Raw genomic sequence first — 11,961 nt, 5'->3', positions numbered from 1 at the left:
TTATTTTGCATTTGTGGAACATAGTGATTTACCACTAGGCCCCAACAAGACACTACATAATAAAAGCAGATCCCATAATTGTATATACCAATGTATTGTGTGCAGGCTGCAACAGTGGGGCACTGATGTGGAGGTGAGTATCATGGGGTCAGGAGGTAGTGGTAGCCTATTAATGCAGGTGCATGTGACGTCACCCATCCCCATCGTGTCACATTGTTGTAACCTAGCGATTAACCACTAGACCCAAGCACTACATCATAGAAGCAGGTCACATGTTTGTATATAACTGTGTATTTTGTGCAGGCTGCAAAACAGAGAAGAATCAGCGAGGCATTGATGGAGAGGTGAGTATCAGTGGCTCAGGAAGGGGTGGTAGCCCATTAATGCAGGTGCATGTGACGTCACCCATCCCCATCGTGTCACATTGTTGAGTCCTAGTGATGAACCGATAGGCCCAAACACTACATCATGGGAGCAGATCCCATGCTCGTATATACCAATGCATTCTGTGCAGGCTGCAACAGAGAAGAATTAGCAGGGCATTGATGAGAGGTGAGTACAGCTTCCCTTTAATCTAAGTTCAAGAATGTTAAACTAGTTTTTGCTGTTTGTTTTTACACTATTTATCCAGATCTCCCCGGCCGTCTTTCGCTAAAGTACAGATCTGAGGCAATAATGTTGATCTTAAGCAATCTACTGAGAGTTTTTTTTTTCCTTTTATTTTTTTTATTTTTGTCCTACATAACCTCTTTAATGAATCATTCAATATTCAGGCTGCAGACTACAAAATCAGACAGCAGTACACAGCGGATGTCTAGAGAGCCGTAGTTTTCACTGCTGATAGTGGAAAGTTTACCATGGAAAAAAAAATGAAAACCTAAGCCCTTTTGGGATTCAATGTAAGCAGGGTAGCTTCCTCCCCTTGAGTGTTTCACGGATCAATAATTCACCATAGCACAATCTTAAACACAACTTAAATAGAACACATGTACTCTAAATCTTAATGGGCATGCCCTTTTCAATATAAAATGACCACATATCTACCAGAGGAAGCCAAATGATTTCAATAAAAATGCTATTTACAGTAATAAGACCTAAAGAAGGGCCATAGGAAACACCCCTGCCGTTTAATCAATGCTCAGCACTTGCACATTAGTCTAGCTTGCTCCAGATGAAAAATAACTGATGTCAGAAGGTAGCCTGATTGTGTTACTGGCTTTAGAACTGGCCTGCCTGCGGTGTCCATGTAAAAACAGATTGGTTTCCCATAAACCATAAATGTTTTTTTATTTATTAGTTGTCTTACTGACAACAGGCTCACTTCACTATCCTGTAACGCATGTGTTGTCATAATGATCAGTATTTTCAACATCGGGATTGTTACGTTTAGCATTCATTTGAAAATAACAATGATTATGGCAAGTAACACATATGTTGTAGCTTAGTGAGTTGTGTGCTTTGCCTTTAGATTTGTATTTTTCAGTGGGTCATTTTTAACATAAGCTCCTTGAACAGTTTTAAACGATTTAGAGGGTTATTCACTAAAGAGCCGTAGAATCCAGCCGTAGCTAGGCTGATCCTTCAGCTCTCTTCGGCTGCTGGAGCCCTTCAGTTTAGTCGGAAGGGTAGAGCTAGAAAAGGAGGGGGAGGGTAAGTGTGCGATAGAGAGTGGAGAGGGAAGACTAGAAGGGAAGGAAGAGGAAGAAAGTTAAAGGAGAGGAATGAGTAGCAAAAGAGGCAAACATGTGCAAAAAAGTTCAAAGAGGAAAGGAAGATGAAAGGGGAGTGGGAGGCAGGGGAGAGAGGGGAGGGACGGGATATTAAAGCAGTGGAAAACACCGGAAAGGTTTATTCTTACCAACGTTGCTGTGTCCCACATATTAATGTGTTATGTTTTTACAAAGTACTGCAATATCAAAATAGTGATAATTACCAACACCAGACAGGGAGTGTGTGTGGGAGTGTCTTTTTATGTGCTTTGTTCCCCTTCCGGTTTGGTGCTAGTTGGAACAGTCCCTAGCTAGACATATCCTGCTCCCTTATCCTGTTCAGTAGTGATGAGCTCAGGTTTGGACTGAACCTGGCCTTAACCTAAGCTCCTCTAAACCAAGAAGAAGCTGCTCCCAAACAGGAAAGGAAGCTTCCTTCAATGTCAGCCAATCAGATGGGGGGGGGGGGGCTTATATAGCTTATAGCCTATATAAATTTACCTAATAAGGCTATGTGGTCATATAGGGTAAATTACGTCAGCACAAACATCCCGTCCCTTTATTTACATGCAGCTGCTATGCAAGGAATCCCTGGCCCGCAGCTAATTGGGTGGAAGTGCCCATGGCAATTCCTTGCTTGGCGGTGGTCTGGTTCAGACCGAAGTATGTCCTAACCTAAACTCATCCCTCTTATTCAGTATGGGTTCACTTTCTTTTGATTTTTGTAATAAAATGTTTAGCAGCTTGGTAATTAAATACAAACCAGGGGAGGAAGGAAGGTGAGAGACTGGATATAAAATCAGCAGAAAAGATGAGAATGTTTTGTGGTTTTTTTTTAATATAATTTTTAGTAGTTTAGTAATTAAATGCAAGTCAGACATGTCACAGAGACATATCATCCCCATGACTCACTAGCTGTGCCATTTTTAATGAAAGAATTCCTGACCTCTTTTTCACCCATTGACACGCTGTAGTAATTAATGAAATCCTTAATTAATAAGCAGCTCATGGAAAATGTTTTCCCTTATTCTGACAAACTATACCTGGATGTAAATACTAGCGCTCTTTATATAGAAAAACACTTAAATTTCCCATTTATAAAAGTTCCAAAAGTTCCATATCTATGTTATATAAATCGAAATTAAATAATAAAGTCATGTAAATGAGAGGCCATTGAAATATTTCCACAGCTCTATGCAAAAGAACCCCAGAAATGGCTGTACACATTTCAGTCTCAGGGCATACTACGGAAGAGTGGAAAAAACACTGCTTGTCGTTTTCTCCTGGGTCATGGAAGTAATAAACTCCTAGAAAACAATTTAAAGAGATTAAAATTAAAGATAACTGTAGGAAGTATTGCTCTAGGTTAGGCATCAAGTAATCCAGGTGAGATGCAATAACGAAATAAATGAAATAAATACTTTCAGCTATAATGTGTGAGCTATAGAGAGCTGTTAAGCAGACAGAGATACAGAATAAGCTTCCCTATTCTACAGTGCCCAGATAATCACATAACTTAATACGCACACATATACGCACAAACACAAGCAAGGTCTCTACAGTAACCAGGGCTTGTTGACATTGTACTGACAAGTCCATGTATGGGCAAAATGAACTCTTTGAGATGTAAAACAGCGACACCTTTTAAGGCATATTAGCATAGTATGTAAACAGCTAATTCTACTACATTAATGCTTATTGGCCCCCACATCGCCCATTCCTGATGGTTGGCATATCAATATGATGGGCAGCCTCAATGATCAGTCCTTAGATTTGGCAGGCAGGATAAGGCAGGGCCAAGTGCCAACATTGTAGTGTAAGTTGGTACATGTATATCAGAGCTGTGTTTGGACAGGCCATTCTGGCAGCTAATTGGTTGACTTTCTTCTATTTATTTTTTATTTTTACATTAGTTAACGGGTCTCTCTGTGTGGAAGCAGTGAGCTCTCTACGGTAATCCAACATTCTCCCTGTTGAGTCTGAACTAGAGCACTCCAGACAGCAAAGTTAATGGTTCATCTCTGGCCCTGACTCACAGAGGGCATATTGGACCTCTGCAAAGTGATACAGAAAATGAACGCATTGCCCCGACTCCTCTACCTGTTTTACACGATTCCTATCAGCCTTCCCCGACTCTTCTTCACTTCCGTCCGGTCTCTTTCTATGGCATGGTAAAACCCCTAGAGTATGCTACAGAACTCTTACCCTACCAAAATCCAAGGGTGATATAGGCCTTTCTGATGTCCTTAAATACTACTGGGCCAGCCATTTGACCAGAATAATTGATTGGAATGTTCATGCTTTTCAAAAGGAGTGGGACGACCTTAACCAGTTATTTTCTTTGTTCATGTCCTCGGCTTGCTAGATACATACCTCTCTGCATGCTTACCCTTTCAGCTCTGCTACCTTAAAATAGTTTTACCAGGTCGGTAAGCAACATAAGCTGCGCACTTCCACTGGCCCTCTGACCCTGATCTGCCACAATCGAGACTTCCCTCCAGGTATGGAATGTTAATTTCTCAGTTCCTGGGTTGATTCTTCCCTGCAGGCAAGGTTTTTTGCTCTGGGTTCTTTTCTATCCCGTCAGGATCTTCAAGCTACTTTAAAAGCCAATGCTATTCCATAATGGTCTTACCTACAACTAGGTAATTTCCTTAATGCTCCTAGCATCAGGTCAGCTTATCCAAGACACCTCTCTGACTTTGAACGTCTATGTATCTCTTCTCTCCCCCTTCGCCACCTCATTTCTAACCTGTAGTCAGGTATGTTTTGCCAATTCTTGCATTGCGATTAATCGATGGGAAAAGAAATTGGATGTCAACCTGACAGATAAGGAATGGGAAGATATAAATATGAGATGGTATTTCATGCCTGATTTCCTGCATAAGATTTACCACACATACCAGATACCTGTTGGAGATACATTCGAGATAGGGACATTATGGTCCACATTTGGTGATCACGCCCTTTAATTCACCCTTTCTGGTCTTAGGTTCATAGCTTAATTGCCAAACTTTTGGGCTATTCTCTATAGGTCCACCCAGCTCAATTCTTGCTCCATCTCTCTCCCTTGCAACTCAGTGTGTATAGGTGATCTCTTCCCTTTCCCCTGCTCAATATGGGGAAATTGCTTTTTCCAAGATTTTAGAAATCGACTACACTGCCCTAGAGATTGGTATACCGTGTTGAATGTGTGGCAACCATTAAGGAGCTTATCCATAGTGATCGGAATGCGATGACCTCCTATGTCCACATTTTGTCTGCATAGGCTCTTTTCAAGACCACACTTGCATATACTTGTGTCATGGACTTTGATGGATGAGAGGGAGTTCTGATCTGTGCCTGTACTTTTGATTGAAACCCTCTCTGCAACTCTGGAACTATGTAGCAATGAAGCAATTACAGTGATGGGCCTTACTTATAATCTCCAGGCAGAGGGGTGGACTGTCCTGTTGGACTCTGGGGGGGAGGAGGGGTGGTTCTGCTCCCTTTCTTGCACTACCTTTGCCTCCTATACTTACAGCTCTCTTGTTTACTGATGTTTCTTTCGGTCTTTTCTTGGTTTTTTTCTATCCCTTCCCTTATATCCCCTGAGGTCCTGTTACTTTTTGGGTTTTTTTCATGCACGTGGGATCGTTTCTCTCATTTTACTGGACTGAGGTGAGATATGGGGAGAGTGCCCATCACTTCTGCCTCCTCTTCTCCTTGAATTTGTTGATACTACAATTTTTAGCCTGACAAGTACTGGAGACCCATTGTCACTTTTGATGTACTCTATGTATTTAGGCTTTTATTGGGATATGTTTCCCCCACCTACTGTTTATTGCTGATATGTTGTGAACATTGTATGTTTTGGATAATTGCTTTGATATTATTATTGCTTTAACTTTTCCGTCCTTTTTTGTTCTGTATACCCCTAAAGCCTTAATAAGCATAGTTAGTTTAAAAAAAATGAAAAATGCTAAAAAAGAGCCATTCTTTTTTATGGTATTCATGTATTGTCAAAGAGCAGAACAGATAAAGGGGTGGGGGTGGACTCTTTGGAGTTAGGGCGGTTGCACATCAATTACTACCCCCATTTGCATGCTTCCTCTGGAGAACCATAACTGTGTAGGAGCCCAGTGTTCTTTAGTGCCAGCCTGTGTTTAGTGGAGGCACTTTTTGGGGTGACAGTGCTGGCCCTCTTGCTTTAAAAATAGGAGCCAGAAGCTGGGAGATTGTATTTTTTAATTAAAAATACTGAGGCATTTAAAAAAGTCTCTCCTAACTCAGTGAACAGAATGCAGGGATGGATTTGATGACCTCCCGAAGGAGCATGTTTTTATTTTTTTTATTTGCTTATCTCTGGCAAAGCATAATAGCTGCAAGAGTGCTGCTGGAACCAGAAGCTCCAAAAGGTGTCACAAACCCAGAAAGCTAGTTGTCAGCAGTAAATGATCTGTCCATTTACCACCTAATGCTGAAATATCAGTTTTGGATGTTTAAAACTTGCAAACAAATACTACAAATCATTATCTACTTGTTTTATCCTCTACGATTTAAAATATTTACCTCTGTTTCGTACGTTTTTAGCTTAAACTTTTTAAAGCTTACTGCCCTCTAGCGTATAATGTCCAGATCTAATTCTGTAAAATATTTAGACTTATTAACCTGATCATGGCAAATATTTTACTTTACTGAATAATCATAAATAATATCTAGCTCATTTAATAAATGTATGAATAACATAAGGAGGTAAGGAAAATGTTGTTTGGTTTAGAGAGGTTAATATTGCTTTATTTTTCTCACATAATAATGATCATAGTCATAAGTAAGGGGTTGATGCTGATCATTTTGCTTGACTTGAACATGATGCTACAGAGGAGATAGATAAAGTACTGCTAACACTGAAATAAAAACATCTCAGATTAATTGTTCTCAGTTGGAATAATGTGACCACAACATTAAAGGGACAATTTTACCTTTAGTACAGTTGTCCTTCCAGTAAACCCCCTTATCCCTGAGTGCTGCCTGGTAAAATACTTACCTTTCTCGGTTCCAGTGATCGGTACTGTACAGCACTGCCCAAACGTCCCTTTCTACATTCTACACTGGATGGTTGAAGGCTGCAATAAGTAAAGCTCACCCATAGGAATAAATGAGGCCATGGCATGCATGCACAATAAAAAGAGGCCCTGGCAGGGACCTTTGTGCTGCAAAGGCTGTGCTGTGGCAGGCAGGGCTGCAGAGTGGTCGCTGGAGCAGTGAGGAAAGTAAGTATTTTACCAAGAAGGCTGCACTCAGAGGCATGAGGGGGCTTCAGTGGCGGAACTACCGCCGGTGCAGCCGGTGCGTGCGCACCGGGGCCTCAACCTGGGGGGGGCCCAGCCAGGGCCGCCGTCAGGGGGGTATGACCAATACTGGTGTAAGGGGCCCGGGCACCTTACATGGGTATCGGCCGTACAAGTGACAGGCCAGGAGGTGGAGGCGGCCGGGCCCCCACAGCACCAGAGGAGACCGGGGGCCCGCACGCTCCAGATTCTCACCTGGGATGATCCGTGCGAGCCTCCGGTGTCCCCAGGGGGTCTCCACTGTACAATACATTTTTAAAGATGGCTGCCGCGAATAGCGGCGGCCATCTTTACACCTGGCAAGCGCCCATATCTCATTCAATATATTGCCGAACAGGCAATAAATTGAATGAAGATCATTCCCTGGTGGTCCAGTGGAGAATCAGTATGATCTGCATCTCTTGCTGATGCAGATCATACTGATCGCTCCCTCGTGGTTCCGCTGCTGACTATCAGGGAGCGATTAGTATGGTCTGCATCAGCCAGAGTGCAGATCACACTGATCCTTCACTGGACCCAGGGATGCAGCCCCCTCCATGCAAAACAGGTAAGCAGGAGAGGGGGACATGCTTTAAATAACTATTTGAATTGTTAATGTGTGTGTGTTTTAATGAGTGTGTAATTTTTTTTTTTAATGAACCTATGTGTGTGTTTTTTAATGAGTGTGTGGATGTGCGTGTTTCATTACGCGTATGTGGGGTTGTTTTGGTTTTTTTTAACCACTTCCCGCGGGTTCACGTAAATGTACGTCCTCAGCTGGAAGTGGTTATACCAAGAACACGGCTGCTCCTGAAGCCATGATCTTGGTACCGTGTTAAACAGCAGACGATTGCTGTTTAAGTACAAGCGATTCGGCGTCTGTACAGGTGCTGGATCGCTTGTACGGTGCAGAGTTGTGTCTCCCTCCCCACCTCCACGGCCGCTGGTGCCACCGTCAGCTTCCTGGGCTCATCTGTCCCTCGTGTGAGCCCAGGCCGCGTGTGGAGGTTCTCCCCTGACAGATCACAGGAGAGATTAGTGGCTACTAGCTGCGGATCTCTCCTCTGATCACTGGACCCGGAAGTGATGTGCATTACATCACTACCGGTGTCACTGTACACAGTCTCTGGCTCTTAGGGCCTGTCGGCCACCAATATATATATATAATTCGGCCACCAAAAGAAATCGGCTGAAAATGGCACTTTGCCATGTACCTGTATGGGGAAGCCAAGATGATGAGGACGTTCTCTCCTACTGCTCCAGTCCAAATACCCCTAGATTGGGGAATAAGGATTGTAGGGATGCTAAGGTAAGGACTGGCATGCTTGTCTGCACAATGATGTCAGCACTGTTGGGTCTTTTAAGTGACGTCATATAGATAGCTGGGACATCAACAAATTACAGGTCACTGACAGAATTGTTGTTAGTTGAGTAAAATACTCCTTTTGTTCCAGAGATTTCACAGGGTCACTTTAATGGGCTGCAAAATCTAAAGTAATCGCAAAGTTGGGTCTCAACGGGCTCTTGATCTAGAGCTAGAATTTATATATTCTAGTCCACACAGCACCTTATATGTAGAATGGGGTATGAATGGGGTGGAATATGGAAGTTCTGGTGTTACAAATGTATAACTCCAGCGTCAGTACTGGGATGATTAGGGGTATGGGACATACAATGTAGAGAACAGCATTCAAAGTGGAATGGTGTGGAGCATTCAGTAAACTCCAGTGTACAAAATGGGGTAGCCCGGAGTATATCAGGTAAAGCACAGTGTTCCAAGTGGAGTAGTTTGAAGTATATCACATCCAGCGCAGTGTACAGAGTAGAATAATCTGGGGCATAAAACATCCAGCACAGTACACAGAGTGGAGTAGCATGGAGTATATCACATTCAATGTGTACAGAGTTTGATAGTTTGTGTACAGAGTTTGATAGTTCTGAGAACATGACATACTGCACAGCCAAAAGGGCAACACTTATGATAGTGCCATACTACATATGCAGCTCTCTGTCTGTAGTACGAATAACGCTAACATATGTCACATGTATCACTATGTGGTTACTTTACTTCTCACTTCTAGGCTTTTTCTTTAATGTATCTATGGTCTGGCATATACAGTAAGCTTATCTGAGATACAGCTAAAACATCTATAAGGAGCATCAGATTCCGAAAGTAGTTTTAATCTGGGCAGACTTGTTCCTAAATACAGTATGTGAATTCAGGTAATGATCTGTGCTTCCATAGCATCACATCATTTTTTATTCCCAGGCCATTTATAAACTCTAAGGGCCCATTTTAGAACCATGTAAAATTTGCATGCATTGCTTCCAGTTTGCTTTAGGTTTGCATACATTTAGTTCTGCTTGGCATAAAGAGCCATTGACAATAATGAGCATGTATCTTTTGAAAATCAGAAGTAAAAGATTTAGGCTGTATTTTGCTAAATGGCAACCTGCATAAAGGCAAAGATGGAAACTACAATTTGCTACAACAGTACTATACTATAAATGTGTGTACACAAAAACAGACAAACAAATTGCCACTATAACAGGGCCCTGCATATTAACCCTCAACTCCTAAAGAGATGCATATAAAGGATCCAGCACATGTGCTTTAATCAAGTTAAACCTGCATTTATATCATTCAAAGGAGGAACTCCAAGTTTTTTAAGAGTAATCAAGCACAGAAGTCTCTATAGAAAATAAACCTGCATTTAGAGAAGGTGCCTGCTGCAGAAATGGCATGGCTAGTGGAAAGCAAAATATTTGGCCCAATGCAGACTGTCAGAACATGCGGTTGTAATTGGGTGGTAGGGTTCAGAAACAAGCCAGTGCCCCCCTTTTTGACATTTGTATTGACTCAACCTAAGGCAACACTGCAATAATCCAGAAAAACTAAACAAAATTAAAGTGACTCCAAATTTAGAAGTTCAATTTTAAAAATGCATTCAAGTACCTTAACTATTAACAAAAGTGGAACTTATTTGTGCATCACTCGGCTGTAGATCCTCAAATCATCTCTGAATTGGTGCTGATACTGCCTTTCCTTCTGGAGGGTGGCTACTTTTGTTCCCCATGGTCCCTGTGTGTGTTGTAAAGTAGCCACCGCCCCAAACTTGCTCCTGTGATGGACTTCAATCTCACGTTTAGTTTACTAATTTGTATTCAGATTGTAGTCCATCACGGGAGTGAGCTTGGAGCGTTGACTACTTTAAAACACACATAGGGACCTTGGGGAACAAAAGTAGCCACCCTCCAGAAGGAAGGACAGTGTCAGTACTAATTCAGAGATAATTTGAGGATCTACAGCCGAGTGATACACAAATAAGATCCATTTTTGTTAATAGTAAAGGTACTTGAATGTATTTTTAAGATTTAACTCCTGAGTTTAGTGTCACTTTTAAGTTTATACTAATCTAATCAATTCGAGATAGGGTCTGATGGATTGCTCAGAGCAGCTGCACCTCACCCATCATCACAGCTCCTTAGCCTTCCACATTGAGCATAAACCCAAATTTGTCTGTCATACAAAAAGGGCAGTGATCTTCTCATTACATTTTATCTTAGATTGTTGCAAAATTCTGAATGAAAAAAAAAAAGAAACAATAGAGATGGTCCTCTCTCCCTCTCTTTGCCTTCAGGCAGAGTTTTAATTTAATCAAAACCCTGGAGATTAAATAATTAAACTTGTAGACAATCACATTTTTTATTGTTAATTAGTCATAGTAAGGTGCCATTTTCATAGGATGCACAGTCTCTAAATTTAGCAGTGGAATATTACATTGATCACACACACACACACACAAAAAAAAAACATTGATTCTCTTGGGATAAGTAAGACGTCAGCAATTGCGTTTTGGCTCAGTCTACCTTTCACCTTTTTTAAGGGGGTGATACACCAGCGTGTTCATCTTTTTTTTCCATCTTAAAACCTGCTGTTCCCTAGTTTCGCATAGCAACAAAATGTGATTTTCCATCCTTAACCCCTCGTTCCCCGAGACTCTCACGTAGACAGAACAGCACGATTAAGCAGATGCTACCATCGTCAACTCTTTTCAGCTGACTGTCATCGTTTCAAATTATTTTGCCTTCCTATATTTTTAAGAAGGTGCCATGCACAGCCTTGCATCTTCCACTTAACGTGCAATAAAATGAATGTGCAAGTCTAAAGGGGCCATCGCGGTCTTAGTTAAGATTTAGGAAATGGTATATTTTCATGAACTGATGCATATACTATGCCATCTGTAGCTCCTACAATATTTTTATCTTCTGATCTACAGATAAGAGCTGGAGATTCATGCTGTACGCTTATTATGTGAGTATCTTATTGAAAATGCGTGTCTCTCATGTATTTTGCCCTGAATGCTGAACGGCGATAGGCAGAGTGGTTAATATAGCAGACGGGATCGAGACGGGCTATAAATAAAATTAACGTGGGGCTCACATTTCCTGTGACGTTCCCAAAAGAATTTATTTACTAATGTTCATTTTGAATATGGCCAGGAAAAACAAATAGGCACGGCCTATAAATATTAATTAGATGTAATCGCTTCACACACAATGCTGGATCTGATGCTGGGATTTGGCTGGGAGATGAATGATAATATGAGAGATATGATAGGGAAGGCCACTAGTTGGCGCCTCATCCCAGGTAGTAGAGGTCCGAGTAGAGAATTGATGTGAAAGTCTAAGCTGCTGTGATATTGAAGCAGCAAGGAACCAGACAGCTGTAAGCTGTTGCAGTTTGACTTTTGTCACTTGCAAATTGTGATTTTAGCAGATCTACTTAAAACTGGTACTGGAATGAGTCTTACATTTCCCTTTTCAACTGTAACGTATTTCTAGTAGTTTTACATTTCACGGTTATATTTAACGTGCTTGTCTCAGCAGGTTTAATGCAATACAGCTCAGAATAAAAAAATGGGACATACAAAAGAGTAAAC

This window comes from Nanorana parkeri, unplaced genomic scaffold, assembly GCF_000935625.1.
Source record: "Nanorana parkeri isolate BGI_ZX_2015 unplaced genomic scaffold, ASM93562v1 scaffold30, whole genome shotgun sequence".
NCBI lineage: Eukaryota > Metazoa > Chordata > Amphibia > Anura > Dicroglossidae > Nanorana > Nanorana parkeri.
The sequence above is the reverse complement of the archived record's forward strand: the minus strand, read 5'-3'. Positions refer to the sequence as shown.